General features: G+C 43.1%; 1 protein-coding gene and 1 long non-coding RNA gene across 10 annotated transcripts in view; one reads left to right on the forward strand and one right to left on the reverse strand.

The window, feature by feature from the left end:
* Positions 1-11,713, reverse strand: part of PAM (peptidylglycine alpha-amidating monooxygenase) — a 282,041-nt gene extending 270,328 nt beyond the window's left edge. For 7 of the 9 annotated variants that reach the window (XM_074383152.1, XM_074383150.1, XM_074383147.1 and 4 more), the window contains exon 1: positions 11,597-11,713. The gene's annotated coding sequence lies outside the window, so the exon portion shown is untranslated. Of the gene's footprint in view, positions 1-10,711; positions 10,793-11,596 lie in introns of all 9 variants that reach the window. The other 2 variants (XM_074383118.1, XM_074383109.1) reach the window with 1 other exon arrangement.
* A 110-nt stretch (positions 11,714-11,823) lies between these two features.
* On the forward strand, positions 11,824-14,205 carry LOC141580676 (uncharacterized). Its single transcript, XR_012512989.1, has 2 exons — positions 11,824-12,425; positions 12,761-14,205. It is a non-coding gene; the product is annotated as an uncharacterized LOC141580676 (long non-coding RNA).
* Positions 14,206-16,436: the final 2,231 nt, after the last annotated feature.

The following is a 16,436-nucleotide window of genomic DNA, read 5'->3' on the forward strand; positions in this document are numbered from 1 at the left end:
CTGCACCCCAGTCTGTGGAAAAATTGTCTTCCATAAAACTGGACCTGGTGCTAAAAAGGTTGGGGACTGCTGCCTTGTATCATGTGGGAAACAAGCTCTACACCTAATTTACCATTTTAGTAACACAGAACTAATTCACCACATCTGTGATTACCCTTTCTTGTATGTGTATTGTATCATGCTGATATGGGTTGAGTTGTGTCCCCATACAAAAAAGATGTTCAGGTCTTAACTTCCAGTACCTGTGAATTTGATGAATTGGAAATAGGGTATTTGCAGATGATCTCATTAAGATGAGATCATTAGGGAAGACCTTAATACAATATTACTGTGTCCCTATAAAAAGGGGAAACTTGGACGCAGAGACAGACACACAAAGAGGAAGACAGGAAAGATGAAGTAAAGACACAAGGAACCATGTCTAGCCAAAGAACATCTGAGGCTATCAGAACACGAGAGAGAGGCATGGGACAGGCTCTCCTTCACAGCCCTCAGAAAGAACCAACCCCGCCAATGTACTGATGTTGGACTTCTAGTCATAGAACTGTCAGACAACACATTTCTGTGGTTTAAGCCACCTGGTTTACGGTGCTTTGCTACAGTAGCTCCAGGAAACTAATACACAGGCTGTAGATAAAGTTGGCCCAAGCCTGTGTAGTGTGGCTGAAGCTTAAGAATCCTCACGGAATTCCTGTAGCACACACATACGTGACTCTACACTGTGTGAAATGGTGTGAAGAACCTCCAATTTAGATAAGGATATGAAATACACCCACCTAAAATATTAAAACTAATGTCTTACATTCGCTTACAATGCTTTGTACATGTTTTACTTCATTTATTCTTCACTACTACACTGAATGAAAGAAGGGAGTCTGGGTATCTTCATCTTATTGACGAGGATCCTGAACGTTGACTGTTCTGGACAATGTCACATATATACACGGCAGAGCAATTACCGGTGCCAAATCTTTTCTAGAGAAAACGAATACAATCATAATTTTTTTTTTTTTTTGAGACAGAGTTTTGCTCTGTCGCCAGGCGCCAGGCTGGAGTGCAGTGGCACGATCTCGGCTCACCGCAACCTCCGCCTTCTGGGTTCAAGCAATTCTCCTGCCTCAGCCTCCGAGTAGCCGGGATTACAGGCACGTGCCACCATGCCCAGCTAATTTTTGTATATTTAGTAGAGACGAGGTTTCACCATGTTGGCCATGATGGTGAAATCTCATCTCTTGACCTCGTGATCTGCCTGCCTCAGCCGCCCAAAGTGCTGGGATTATAGGTGTGAGCCACCGTGCCGGGCCAATCATAAATATTTTTTTTTTTTTTTGAGACGGAGTTTCGCTCTTGTTACCCAGGCTGGAGTGCAATGGCGCGATCTCGGCTCACCGCAACCTCCGCCTCCTGGGTTCAGGCAATTCTCCTGCCTCAGCCTCCTGAGTAGCTGGGATTACAGGCACGCACCACCATGCCCAGCTAATGTTTTGTATTTTTAGTAGAGACGGTGTTTCACTATGTTGACCAGGATGGTCTCGATCTCTTGACCTCGTGATCCACCCGCCTCGGCCTCCCAAAGTGCATAAATATTTTAATCAAAACAATGGTGGCACTTTAAAAGTAGTGCTTCTTCAAGTGACCCACGGAAGAAGGACAAAAATAACATCACATAGACTGAGTAGGCTGAGGGGTTCTGGGATCCGGGTAAGCTGGAATAAATCTGAAGAAACTGGGTGAACTCTTGAAGGAAGTGATGGAAATAGGCCAATAGAAAGAAAAGAGGCGTCGTGATGAATAAAAACAATGCCAAAAAAGAAAAAAGAATAAATTATGTGGAAAGCCTAAACAAACATTAAAGGGAAGCCTTCGAGTGAATAACTGGAGAAGTACAGAGAGGGTTATAACAGCGTATGGGGTTGAAGTAAGGTTGGAGACTTTCACCTGGGCTGATGAAGGGGTTATCATTGACAGGAGAGACGTGCAGTTACCACTGACACTGAATCTGAGCAGGGTTTGCTGTAAAGGAAGCTGTTCTAGTAGCTGTGTTAAAACCAGTTTAGTGGCAGAGCAACCTGGGATTATAGTTGATAACAGTATGGGACTTTGAAAAACTGATCAGGGCTGAAGGTAATGACTCTATATAGGTGCTTTAAGTTTTAGCTACCAGCAAGACATTCTTGACACCTTTCTTCCCTAACCCCTGTATTTCAGACATACTGGCCTTCTTGGTATTCCTTGGTGGTGGGGATATAGAGGGATAATTCCTTTGTTTCAGCCTCAGTATCTTGTACCTGCTACCTCTGCTTGGTAGAGAATCTGCACAGTTAGCTCCCTGACTTCATCTGGGTTTTTGCTCAAAGGCTACCTCTTCAAGAGGTTTTGTTGACCATCCTCTGTTAAGAGGACCCTCCTTTATCATCCTCCATTCTCTTATCTGCCTAATTTTTCTTATAATTAGCACCTGAAATTACATATACATATTTATTTTATATATATATTTAATATATATATTATTACACCTAATGATTATCTGTCACTCCCATTAATAAGTAAGCTCCATGAGTCTAAGGACATTTTATATACTGTTCACAGTTTTATTTCTAGAGCCTGGCACAGAGATTAGCATAAAGTAGGGAGTCACTAAATATTTGTTGAATAAATAAAGGAAAATCCCAACTTATTCCTGAGTTCAGTGAACGGTATCCCCCCAAAACACTTTTGATCGTCTTCACTGCCACTTCCCAGTATCCACCACCAGACAGGTACACACTGTCATTTCAAATTAAATTTAAAAGGAGCCACCCAACTTCTCCCCACTGACCCTCACATCCCGATCCAATTCACACCCCACAGATGATCTTACCAAAACATATATCACATCAAGTCCCTTGCTTCTACCTAAAACATACTCCATTGTTCTTAAGAGGAAAATCAAATTCTGTACATGGCCGGCAAGATCCTGTGTGGACTGGCCCCAGCCAAGGGGTCCAGCCTCATTCACAGTAGCTCCTCTCTTCCCTTGATCCTCCTCAGTTACTTGATTTCATTCTACTCCCTTCTGTAAAGGGCGTCTGCACAAATGGAAGTTGTGTCTGCTTTCTGGAACACTTTTCTTCCTACCCTATCTCACATTCTCCTACACACACTTCAGATATCAATCAAGTGTTACTTCCTCAAGTTCCTACTATATAAGCCCAAAGAATTGTACTGTTCCATTCAGAGCATTTACCTCTGCTTGTAGTTATAAGTAATTATTGTTTGTTGTTGTGTGTATATTTAATTAATGATTGTCTTCCTTCTGTACTCTTCACTTTATGATAACCGGGAATTTTTTTGCTCACTATTGGATCTCTGCGGTCAAGAATATTGCTAGGTACATGGCTGACACTGAATGAAAATTTGTTAAATAAGTGAAACCTAAGAGCTAGAAATCACTGTCAAATACACAGATCAAAAGAACCTTTCCACTAATACTGAGGTAAAGCTGAAGGCAAAGATATTAGTAAAAATCTATAATGGGACTTAGAGCTACTATTTAAACAGAAGGAGAGCAGAGGAGCCCAGGACAGTGCAAACTGAAAACAGTGCTGACTATCGACTGGATAATAATGGGACCAAAAGAGTCTGTTTAATTAGGGAACTAGACAAGAACTAGTTCAAACAATTTACTGACACCAGGTAGTTATGACTTAGGTAGTGACAGTAACTAGGTGAAAGGTTACATTTACATATCCCATTAGCAGCTCCTTGACTCATCATCAGTCTGCTCTGGAAACATTTATCTGTGCAGAGAAACCATTAAAACTTTGCTCTCTTTGGCATTTTCTATTATAAAAAGTCTGCAAAAAGTCCCTCGTTTCCTGGAAAATGTTTTAAAAACATTTCACTCTGGTCGATTAGGCATACAGTGATAGCTAAGTGAGGCAGGGGCCACAGAGGAAATGGCATATAACAGAAAGAACCACCTCACTCCTGATTAAAGTTACTCGTGCACAGCTTGAGCAAATGTACCCTCTAGAAAGCTCTGAGCACTACAGGGTATCACGGGTTAAAGGACAAGGCCTAATTTTTTTTAACCCTCATTGTTATTGCTTCATTCCCAAAACAGGAGAACCGATATAATTCTAGATTCTCCCCAGGGAAAGAAGGAGTTTATTAGTTTACTTTATTTCCTTATTTCAGGCTTCTTTTAAAATAAGATGTAGCATTGATGAGCTTGAAAAAAAAAATCTAATATTGCTTCCATTCATTGAAACCCATGTGACTCATGCAATAAACAGCAAGTCTCCTGGTTTTGTTTCTGAAGAGGACACACCAACAGTTTCAACAGCATACTCCAGTTTTACTGGAATCAGTTTTCAAAAGATGACTTACCACACCCTGCCTGAGAAAGGACAGCATGAAACTGGGGAAAATTCTGATCTTCAGAAATACAACCGACAATGAATATTTGCAATTTTATGCTGTTTATATGAAGAGAACGGAGGCACAGGGGCAATACAAGCTTGAAGCACAGGTAAGAACTGTGGCAAATAAAAGAGAAAGGAAAAATGAAAGCACACTGAACAAGTGACTTTACCAGATTTAGAGGGGCTGAGGAAGGGGGATTTGTGTTGGGGTTACCAGCCTTTTCTATGCCTACAAAAATAAGATTTCAAAATTCACAATGAAAAGAAAAAGACTTTTAACAAAGTAACATTTTTAAACTAAATGGAGAAAAATCTCACCAGTTAACGAATGCCTGCCTTATGCAAGCGACTCTACCTTTATACAAATCCTAATAGCATATGACCTCAGCTCTCCCAGAATTTACTGAATTGGAAAGGAATGTCTACGAAAATAAGGATTTGCTGATGTAACTAGTAATGTAAATAACAGGTATACCAATAACCTACAAAAAGTTTTCTTTAAACATTATAGAAGCTTCCAATTACATGCGACAATTATCATGCTATTCAAAATTAACTTATATCTTCATAAAATTTCCCTTCAAAAGAGTTCTAAAAGGTAACATCCCTGGCAGATTCCGGGTGTTATGTATATACGTGCTTAAAACTAATAAATTCAATCTTTAAAATATTCTAAACTTCAGACTTTTAAAAGCTTGAATTACTCTTTATGTAAGTAAAATTTTATTTCACTAGAAATGAGTACTATTTTAAAACAAGCTTACTTCGGCATAAATAAATGAAATTCTCTGTATATGAAATGTATGGGCCGGGCGCGGTGGCTCAAGCCTGTAATCCCAGCACTTTGGGAGGCCGAGGAGGGTGGATCACAAGGTCGAGAGATCGAGACCAACCTGGTCAACATGGTGAAACCCCGTCTCTACTAAAAAAATACAAAAAATTAGCTGGGCATGGTGGCGCGTGCCTATAATCCCAGCTACTCAGGAGGCTGAGGCAGGAGAATTGCCTGAACCCAGGAGGCGGAGGTTGCAGTGAGCCAAGATCGTGCCATTGCACTCCAGCCTGGGTAACAAGAGCGAAACTCTGTCCCCCCCCCAAAAAAAAAAGAAAAAAAAAAAAAGAAATTTATGATAAGGCATTTTTAGCCATGGAGAAAAGCAGGTAGTCATATGATTCTTCCATAAGGGCCTCAGCCTTTACTTTTATTTATTTCTACCACTGTTTTTGTTTTGCTTGTGCTGTACATGCAGCAGTCAACTGTACACTCAATGCAAGTGAAAACTGTCCTTTGTTACTGCAACTGTTGGCTAGACCTATCATTCTTTGTGCATTCACTTTCCAGTACTTGTGGTCCACACCCTCCACAAAATGAGCTTCTCCTATCTGATAGGAAAGCAGATCTGCTGCTTTGATTATTTCTTGGCATTTCTCCCTAATTCTGTGGTGTCATTTAAAGTTGTACTTTAAAGTATTATATATTCTATTATTGAGTCCAGTTCCTTCTTCTCTTGAAGCTATCATCTTAAACTCTGAACAAGAGCCGTCTAGAAATCTTGTTCCTGCCCTCCATCCTTTCTGTGAGTCCACGTCAGCACAGCTGGCTTGCAGCAGGCATTGCCTAGGTGCTGCTGGACTGGCTATGCTCCAGACCCCCACTGTTAGTATGCAGCTCTTGTCGTTTTGTGTTAAGCATGGTTAGTAGATGAAGCTCAAGACAGCATTCAGAAGTTCAAGCTCCTTTGGGCACAGATCCTAATCTCACGGTCACATATGATTTGAGTAATGCTATTTATATGTAAAACTTCTGTTGCCACATGGTCCCAGTCTGCCCAGTCTCCAAATTAACACTGTAGATACTTTTTCACTTTTTTTTCCCCAAGAGGCCTGAACTAAGTACTATATACATTATGCAAACAAAAATATTTTCTCTGTATTAAAGGGACTCCTATGAATCTGACATTAGACCAAACGTCATTTTTATGCTGTCAAAATCAACAACTTCTAGTGTCTCTACTTATTGACCAACACAAACAAAATTTGAGGCTTTAAACCAGCAATGTCCAATACAACTTTCTTCAGTGAGGGAAATTTTCTACATCTTCTCTGCCCAGTACAGTAGCCATTAGTCACATATGGCTATTAAGCATTTGAAATGTGGCTACTGCAACGAAGAAATGGATTTTTAAAATCTTATTTCATTTTAATTAATTTAAACTTAAATTTAAACAGACAATGTGGCTAGTGGCTCTCAATATCTAAGGGTCTGAGATTTTTACCCTACATTCAGGCTAACAAAATTAGTGTGCCACAGTTTCATGAGGATGCTGCAAGAAGACAGGAAGTTCTAGGATCAGAAACAAAGGACTATACTACGCACAAAAATAGCAGTAGTATCATCACAGTTGTACCAGTCTCTTGAAACTCAGTTCCCTTGATGTGATGTGAAGTGGACACTCAATGATTTGTATCGTCAGAGGGAAACCCTGAGCTTAGGGTACTTGAATCTTTTAATCTGGATGATGAAATCTACCTGCCCTTTGCTCCAGAGGGAAAGAATGCCTCTATCTTCCAAAACTATGTACTATACAAATGTCTTTGAGTAGAGAGTCTGGGATGAAAGCAGTAAATGCCTTTGCTCAGAAGACATGCAAAAGTCTGAGTCAGTAATGTGGAATTAAATCCCAACATATGGGTATCATACATATCTCTGAAATCCACTCATCTCCCTCCTGCTTGAGTACCTTGCTTTTAGCCATACTTAATTTCTTCCTATGATCACAGTAAGCTTCCAAATGGTTAGCCTTCTTCCATTACTGCCTCCTCCCACTCATTCTCTATACAGTAGCTAGAATTCATCTTGTAACACAAATCTAATCTTGTTTCAGTCTTCAATGTCACCCACTGTCCTTAGGATTAGGCCACCCCTCAGCAAAGCCCCGAATGAGGTGGCTCTGCCTTACCTGCAGCACTTCCCTTGCTTGTCTGCTTAAGGTTTATGCCATGAGCCACCTTAAACGCCTCTCATTTTCTTACATGTAGAGGTCATAAAGTGGGGCCCTAGGTTGCATTCCAACTACAGATTGATCTGGTTTGGCCCACAGAATCGTTTTTAAAACATTTGGGCTATTTCATATTTGGGAGATTTCATATTTATAAAATATGAATTTTAAGCTCCTCTTTAGAAATCAAGGCATCTGGCAACAATTGGCCTGAATCCCAACCCGACAATACTTGGCTGAAACTGAGTATCTACTTTTCCCTTTAGACAGCCTGGATTCTCCATATTGCCAGGCCTCTCCCTGCTGCTCTTACCTATGTATTCTTTTACATTTTCTGCCTGACTTCCATTCTAAAGCATCACGCTTCCTTTGGTCTAGAACACTCTTTCAGTCTTCCCACTTCTTTAGCTGCTAACTACCACTCATGCTTCAGGTCTTCGTGTATTCGTGCTGCTAGGAAGTTTTCCTTCACCACCACCAACCCAGTTAGGACGAGATGATGTACTGTGTGACACTCACCTACCCAGGACCCTGCCATCCCATCATAACTTCTGAGGTTCTCTGCACTACCCTTATCATGCCATGAATCACACGATATTACAATTTTATAAATATGTTCTTTCTAAATTTATAATTCTCTGTTTACAAATCTCCATCCCTCGCTAGACTTTTAAGTCATAAGACAGTGACTACAACTGTCTTGTATACCACTGAATGTCACTGCCTAGGAAAAAGCCAAACACATCGTGTGGGCTGAAAAAACACATGTTGCATAAATGAATGAAACAAGTTAGCTGATGAATGGCTACTTCAAAATATTGGGGAAGAGTATATTTATATTTTAATATATGTATTTATTTCTAAAATGCAGACCACTGAAATGCCATTCCTTTCCCCTCTCCCCCTACCCTGGAGAAACTAAAATAACTGCTTGAGCCATAGAGCAACAGCTATATACTGGCAATGTGCTGAGAACCACACACGGATTAGCTCACTTAATGCTGACAACAGTCCTTTCAGGTAAGTACTTCATTATTTCCATTCTGGAGATTTAAACCATTAAACCCTGGATAAGATGAAGGCCTTATTCTCTGTAACACTACAGCCAATTGCAGGGATACATGATGACTGAAATTTCTGCCAGGGACCTAAGAGCACATGACACCAACAGCAACTTTATTCACAGCCCCTGTCTTTTGAGCTCTCTGTGGTTTTAGTAATTAGCTTTTACAGATGAAAAGAATTCAAATGGTAAAGAAAGTTCTTATACACACAAGAAGCTTTCATGGCTATTACACCAACTGACACAGTTTCCAGGGCAGTAACAAGGATCTTTAATCTCATTGCACAAATAGAAAAACAAAGGTATGGAGCAATAAGGCCAAATGTAAAGTTAACACTCAGAGTGCACCTCAGCCCGCCATGCCTTAATGTGAGAGTCCAATCAAAGCCCTCAAAGCCCTGTACGTAAAGCCTAAGAAATTCTACACATAGCGGATAGATAAATTCTTGCTAGGAGAAAGAAGAGCATCAGGGCTGAGTCAAACAAAATACAACCTAGGCAGAAAGTCAAGGTCCCTGGTCAATTCCAGGTGGAATTCTTGCTCATTGTTTGCCTTGAGCTTAAAAAAAAAAAAAAAAAAAAAAAAAAAAAAGTTTTAAAAATAAGCAAAATTTTCACTAAGAGTCTTTTTTTTTTTCCTTTGCCGCCCAAGTTGGAGTGTGGTGGCATGATCACAGCTCACTGCAGCCTCAACCTCCCAGATTCAAGAGATCCTCTCTCCTCAGCCTCTTGAGTAGCTGGGACTACCAGCATGCACCACCACACCTGGCTTTTTAATTTTTATTTTAAAATACTTTTTGTAGAGATAAGGTCTCAATATGTTGCCCAGGCTCTAACTCCTGAGTTCAGGCAATACTCTCACCTTAGCCTCTCAAAGTGTTGGGATTACAGGCATGAGCCACCGCACTCAGCCTCACCAAGTCTTGTAACTTTTAAAGTCAAATTTCCAGAGTCACTTCAGGACCCGCCAGGCCTTTAAGTGTCTAAGCTCCAGCTCATTAAAAATCTTACATTAAATCTCTGTATACTTTTCTAGGCATTATAATTTCCAACTTCAGGGAGTTGAGAAAAAAACTGTATGAGGGCATCCCAATTTTATTGACTTGTTGAATGACGTTAGAATTAAAATTTCTCTAGCTTTTAACATTTGATAAGCATATCATACATGTATAGAATGTTTTTCAGAGCTTTCATTCTAAAAATGCAGAATTCATTTTATTTTTAAGTGCAGCTCTATTTGATGAAGTAGAAACACATGACATTTTATTTTAGAAAGCAATGTCTTAACAAACTTGTTATTTGTTCCAATCTACTATGTAAACTCACCAAATGATCTTAAAGAGCCTTTGATAATGCATTCTTGACCTCATTCTGTTTGCCATGTATAATCATTAGAAGACTGTTCATATAAAAAAATGAAATAAAACTATATAGTCTTTAAGTTACATTGGAAGGCCCTTTAGGACAAGAAACATACTCTATATCTATCTTTAAATAATATAGCAGAGTGCATCACACAGTGAAAATGCCTATTAAGTCAGGAATGCAGGAACAACAGGGCTTATCATTTAATATCAATTCTAAAGCTGATTATTTATTTTTGAGACAGGGTCTCAGTCCATCACCCAGGCTGGAGTGCAGTGGTATAATCACAGTTCACTACAGCCTTCACGTCCAGTAAAGCTCATTTTTTTAGGCCATTTACTTGCTTCATAAAGTAACTAGAATGGTATGAACTATGTTTTTCTGTGCCTATGATTATAAACTGAAAATTTACAAACAGTATGTGGTATAATCACAGTTCACTGCAGCCTTCACGTCCAGTAAAGCTGATTTTTTTAGGCCATTTACTTGCTTCATAAAGTAACTAGAATGGTATGACCTATGTTTTTCTGTGCCTATGATTATAAACTGAAAATTTACAAACAGTATGTCCCATGTCATTTGAGCTAAATGTATGATTTTACCAAAATGAAGGTCTCCTTCCTAGATTATTAGAAATTAGCCCCACATTTAAATTTGCACCTAGTATAGAAAAGAGATTGTAAAGAATGTGAAATATCTGAAGCAAACAAAGTCCAGTAAGATCTTCCCAGTATTTCAATTTCAATGACCGAAGAGGCACAGGATGTAAGGCCCATAGCTTTGTGCATAGGGATTGGTGAGGAAGGGACGGTTTCAACTCAGAACCCTAACGACCGGTTCCGGGAACACATGCCTTTTAGACCAACAAAGCTACTTACCAAATCACCCAAGGAGATAATCACATCCCAGCCAGAGGACTGAACTCAGACGATCAGAACACAAGACCTGCCATCAGGCAGCTGCACGAGACAAGAGACCGTGCTCAAAATCACGTAATACCCTAAGTCGTCCCAAGGGAGCCCACAACGACCCTCAGCGGCGGGCAGAACTGACGCGTATTTTGCAGATGCGGCGGGTCCCAAGGCCACACAGCTGGGAAAGTGACTGAACCTAGACTTCAGTAGTATTCCAAGTGGTGGATACTTTCCATTCTGCCTGGGCGATGGCCCTTCGCCCACGTATTACACTGCGAGGCTGGCAAAACAGCAGGAAGAGAGCAACGCTGGGCAGGGACGGGAAAGAAAGAGGGCAGGGAATTTCTACTGTTTCCCGGCACTCGCCCCTACTCCACACCCCAGGTCGCTACTACGCGGCGGCCTCTACTTCCCCAAACTAGACTCCAGGGCGGGCAGGGGACCGAGGAGACGTTCTCGCTGTCACCAAGAGTTCTCCAAGTCGGGGGCTGAAAAGGCGGCGAATGAACAAATGTACCCCCTAGGGTAAGGGCACAAGGAGAAGTGCGGAGGTGAGGACAGGACGGGGGATGAGCCTTCACAAACTGGCCAGGGACTTAACGGTGGTCAGAGAGGTTTGGGAAATGCGAGGGCGGCTCAGTCCCCAAAATCCTCCCTGGCCGCCGCGCAGGATTCCCCACCCCATCCCCCCACCCCGACCCGGGCAGCCCCGGAGAAAAAGCCACAACCACCTGGCGCACCAGGAATTGGAGGCGGCAGGATCCCGGGCCCGGGCCCCCTTCCGCGCCCCCACCCTCACCCTTGCCCAGCCCGCCTCGCACCGGCGGCGGCGGCGGCAGCGACACCAACCTGCGCGGCCACGGGCTCTGTCCCGGACGGAAGCCGGAGCCTGCGGGCTGCGGAGCGGCGGGCGGAGTTAGTTGGAGGCTCCGGCTCCCTGGGCGGGGACAGGATGAGCACGCGGCGGGCGCGGCAGTGGCGGGGGCTCCCTCTCCTCCGCGCGCGCGGGTCCCCAGCGGGTCCGCTGCGCGTCCTGGACTCTCGGGGCAGCTCTCAGTCCCTCCCCCGGGGCGGCTCCTGGGCCAGCCCCGCTCTCGCCGCCTCCACGCCGGCTGCGTCTGCTCCGCCCTGCCTCTTTGGTCGCAGGGGCCTCGGGGCTTGGGAACTGGAGCCCCGGCGAATCCCCCGCGATTGCGCGCAGCTTCCCGGGGCTCCCCTGCGGGGATCGCGTGTGCTGGGTGTGTGAACTCACTTGCGGGCCGGAGGTAGCCAAGAGCTAGAACTCTTGCCCAAGTGCCCCGGGGAAGGGAGTGAAGGCCGGGCCTGAAAGTCTCTGACCGCCTGAGTGTCGTGTCCCTGGAAGCGGCCCTGCGAGGCGGCCACGCCAGCTGTCCGGAGAGAGGCAGAGGAAAATGTCCGACTCTCTCTCCGCCCAGTCTCGGGCCAGAAGAACGTTTCCCGAGAGAAGGAAGGACCCCTGGACCCCCAGCCCTTGCTCCCGCCTGGGGACCTGGCTGAGTGCATGGAACTGGAGTGGAGGGCAGAGCACCCGGGCTGAACGCGTGGGAAATGTGTGATTTCTATTCACACCATGTCTTTGCCTGGTCCCTAGATTCAGGCCACCTAGATCAGGTCTGCTCATTGCTTCCCAGCTCGCACCTCCGACCCTGGGAGGGAGGTGGGTATCCCATTCTTAGCCTGGCTTTCCACCTCCGTCTGCATCCCTTTCTGGGAAATCTTTTTAACCCCCCAGAGTGCCTAGCGCGCACACACCGATCACTTCGCCCCTAAACTGCGGGCAGGGAACTCTGGAGCAACCCACATCCCTAGCCTCACCCCAAAGCCGGAGAAAGCAGGGAGCCACTGGTGGGGTGGTGGGGGCGGGGCTGGAGAGTTCCAGTAGGACGGTTTTATACTTAAGAGGTTTGATGATGTGCATTACTGACCCCCCACACACATTGATATGCGTTTATTTGAGGACAGGTATTTGCTACGGTCTCTCCCTTTCTGCAGGTAGCCGTCTGAGTGCGTTCACCGCGCCTCTTCCATCCTCAGCGCCTGCCCAGCCGCCTCTCGGTCTCTCGGAGTCCCATCCTCCCTTCCCCCACACTCTCCCACCCCATCTCCCTGTAGCGCGGGTACCGAGCTGCTCTGGATCCACCGCGCCTAGCCCTGGCCTTTCCAGACAACTCCTTCGCTTTGGAACCTGGTATGGTAGCGGGGAGGTTCGGAGAAGGGACACTGAGGAAAATAAGAAGAAGCCAGTGGACTGGAGAGAAGGTGCGAACCGAAGGGGTATGCGAGAGAGGAGCTGTGGGATACCAGGCAAAGCCCTTAGGCCGTAGGGGGATTCCCAGAAAGAAAATCCGTTTCTCCATTGGGAAACCACCAATGCTCTCTGTTGATCAATTGGAAAGTCTGTACAGCCTCCCAACAGAATTCCTAGCGAGCAGTTGGGGAGACTGGTCAGGACCTAGAGCATGCGTCCACGAGCTCCACTTCCCAACCCAAATTCCAAGGCAGGCATATGACCCTAAGCTCTACGCCGGTGATGAAAAATTCATTCTGGAAACCGATTCTGACAAAGTGCGAGAAGACACGGAGCTGGGTCTGTTTACGGATCCCCGGGCTGTTCTTCATCTTTAGGCATCTCCTAAGTCACATCTCTTCCTCCTGGTCTGGGTTACTAAGGAAAGCAAGCACGTGAGACCCTCCCTGAAATACGACTGTGTGTGTGTGTGTGTGTGTGTGTGTGTGTGTGTGTGTGTGTGTGTGTGTGGTGTGAGAGAGAGAAGAAAATGTGGAGGGGCAGGAGTCCTGGGCAATGGCATTTTGTGGTTTCTTCCTTTCTTTCTCTCTCTCTCTCTTTTTTTAAGTTCAGTGCAGTACGTTTTTGAGCCAAGATGATTTTAGTGGGTTAGTGGGTGACTATACTTTTGCCTTAAAAAATGTGTGAGAGTTGTTGGGACAGCACTTCTAAATGTAACCTGATGGTGACCTCTCACGCCTTCAGGGTCCTGGTTGGCACAGCCGATTTTAGCTGTACTGTCAGACACCGAGTAGTGTGCCTTGCCTCAGAGCCTCAGACTAACAGCCCCAAGGCATTGCATTCTGTGTGCAGGCCAGCTTGAGCAGTGGAGCCAAACGCCTCCACTTAGGTGAGGAGGAGCCTCCCTCTTCACTGTCCTCAGGGCTCCACCCCACCTGAAGTTGTCCCCGCATTCTGTGTCACAAGACTAGTCCTTAGTGTCCCAGTTTTACTTACAAAAATACTACATCCAATTTAATTATAATACCTCTTTCACCCCTGCTTATTTTCTGTAATGCTCAAAAGGCTAGGTCACTGAAAGTTCAAGAGGCTAGAAGGGGCCTTCCTGAACCAAATTTCTCCTTTTCTTCTCATTAAAAGAAAAATAGTCCTTGAAAGAACCTTATTAAACTTATATCATTTCTGAATATGGTAATCTCTCTGTATTGATTATTTTAATTTTATATTAATGATATGATCTTACTGCAAAAGGTGACCAGTCAGCTGATGAGGATAAAGGGTCTAGTTTCTTCCTGGAGAAATTCTGGCAGCTAAAAAGAATGGAAGGGTTTATTTACAGGCAGCAGAATTGGTCTCAGGCAGTGTTACAAAGTAGATGGAGATGGACATTCCTTTGTAAGCCTCCCTCTTTTTTTTCAGTTTTCTTTCATGGCAGCCATGTTCACCTAATACTGCCAGTTCTCCAAGCCAATTTACCTCACACAGAAGTGTTAGGGACTTCAGATGCTATTTCCTGCTAGTGTTTGTCTTGAAAAAGAGTGACATTTCAAGCAGAAGTGAGAGAGTAAAGGAGAATTCATGGAAAATATTTCCTGTACCCTTTATTTTTTAGACCTTTCTTTTAGTCATTTTATATAAAGATGGGTCTGATAGACAGAACGTACTCTGAACAACTTGGCAACAGTTCAGACCTATAGGCTTCTTTGAAAATTAAAAAAAAAAAAAAAATGCACCCTTCCTCATTTCACAGCACTTCAAACATGATCTAAGAGTACAGAGGGTTACATTCAAGTAGCAGAATAAGCTTCAAAATGGTTATATCAAACAGTAAAGTTTGCTTATGCATATTAAGAACAAGAGAAAATATTAATTTCAATTTGCAAGTTGTCAAAAAGCACCTTGTGGGCCATATAACGAATAGCCCCATGTTAAAGTAATATACGTTTGTTCTTTAACAAATAAATTTTCCTCTGAAATATAGACATCTGTCATGGAGTCAATTATCTTGCACAGCATGTGCTATAAAAGCACATAAAAGCAATAATGTACTACATTGCTTATTTGAAATTGATCAGGAATACACAGCTGCATGCTGGCATGTCTTTAATTTCATGGTGTTAAGAAAAGACTATAGAAGTATGAAAGAGCAAACCCTTTCCTACTGGAGTACTAATTCAATTACTTATCATGATATATATAGGAGGAAAAATTTTCCTCATTAGCTGGCAGAAACACTATGGGACCGTTTTCTCCTCTTATTCTACTAACCTTTGTAGCGAGAGTGTGAACATGAAGTTTCCTTTGAAAACAAAGGGATCACCACAGTCTGATCAGCTCCAGGGGTGTGCACAAGAACAAAGCTAGAAATGGTATTCTAAGGACATAAATTATCATTTAAATGAGGTGAGCATTTATGAAATTTATGCATCAAACAGATCTCAAGATTTGAAAGTGCAGTAAGGGGTAGTTAGAACAAGTTGAACTTCCTTGATGTAATGCAAATGTGAAACCTCTTTCTCTTTTTCTCAGGCCGACTTGCATTCTCCCCTCAATCACTGCATGATGCACACATAAATAAAATAACAAAATATTTTGCAGAAAGCTCTGCCAGGTTAAGTACACAGAGCCTTGTTGAATACCCCATATTACTTTCTCTTGTGACACGTTAACACACATTTGAAAAAAAAAAATCTTAAGGGTAATATTTTAATAGCTTCACTTAGAGAGTAGAATGCATTATCATTACTGTATAAAGGGTATCATTCATTTTTAATTCCTAGCTCCACAAGTGTTCCCTGCCCAGACTGTGGTTGACACTTCGAGGTCCTAATTATGATTCATATATCCCACATTCTGCAGAAATTGGCTCCTCTAACTCCACACAATGCTGTTATTCAGAGGAGAAAAATACATTTTAGTACTACTGGCTAACTGATTCTCAATCTTGTCTACATATTAGAATCACCTGGGGAGCTTTAAAAATCCTGCCACCTCCGTCCTGCCTCAGATTGGCCTCAGACCCAATAAACAAAAATTTCTGGGGGTAGGGCCTGAGGAGAGGTGTTTATTTAATTCTCGAGGTGGTTTTTATGTATAGTCAAGGCAACCATCTACAGAGTATAAACACTTAGCAAATAAAACTATTCTTTGTTAATATACTATTAGCAAAGAACCTATTAGATGCAGTTAAACTTTTTTTTTTTTTTAACTAAAAAATTTAATTTGGTTTGATGAGGTAAGTTCTCCATACCAAGTTATGTGGTCTCTACCTACCTTAGGTGTCTGGCTGTGCTAGCAAGGCTGGTTCACAAAGAAAATCCATGACATGTCAAAAAAAGACACAGCAACATATCCATGACCTATCCTCATTTTGATGGATCTGTGACTGGAATCAAAGCCAGAGCTCACTGTAGGGAAACA

This window comes from Saimiri boliviensis, chromosome 1, assembly GCF_048565385.1.
Source record: "Saimiri boliviensis isolate mSaiBol1 chromosome 1, mSaiBol1.pri, whole genome shotgun sequence".
Taxonomy (NCBI): Eukaryota; Metazoa; Chordata; class Mammalia; order Primates; family Cebidae; genus Saimiri; species Saimiri boliviensis.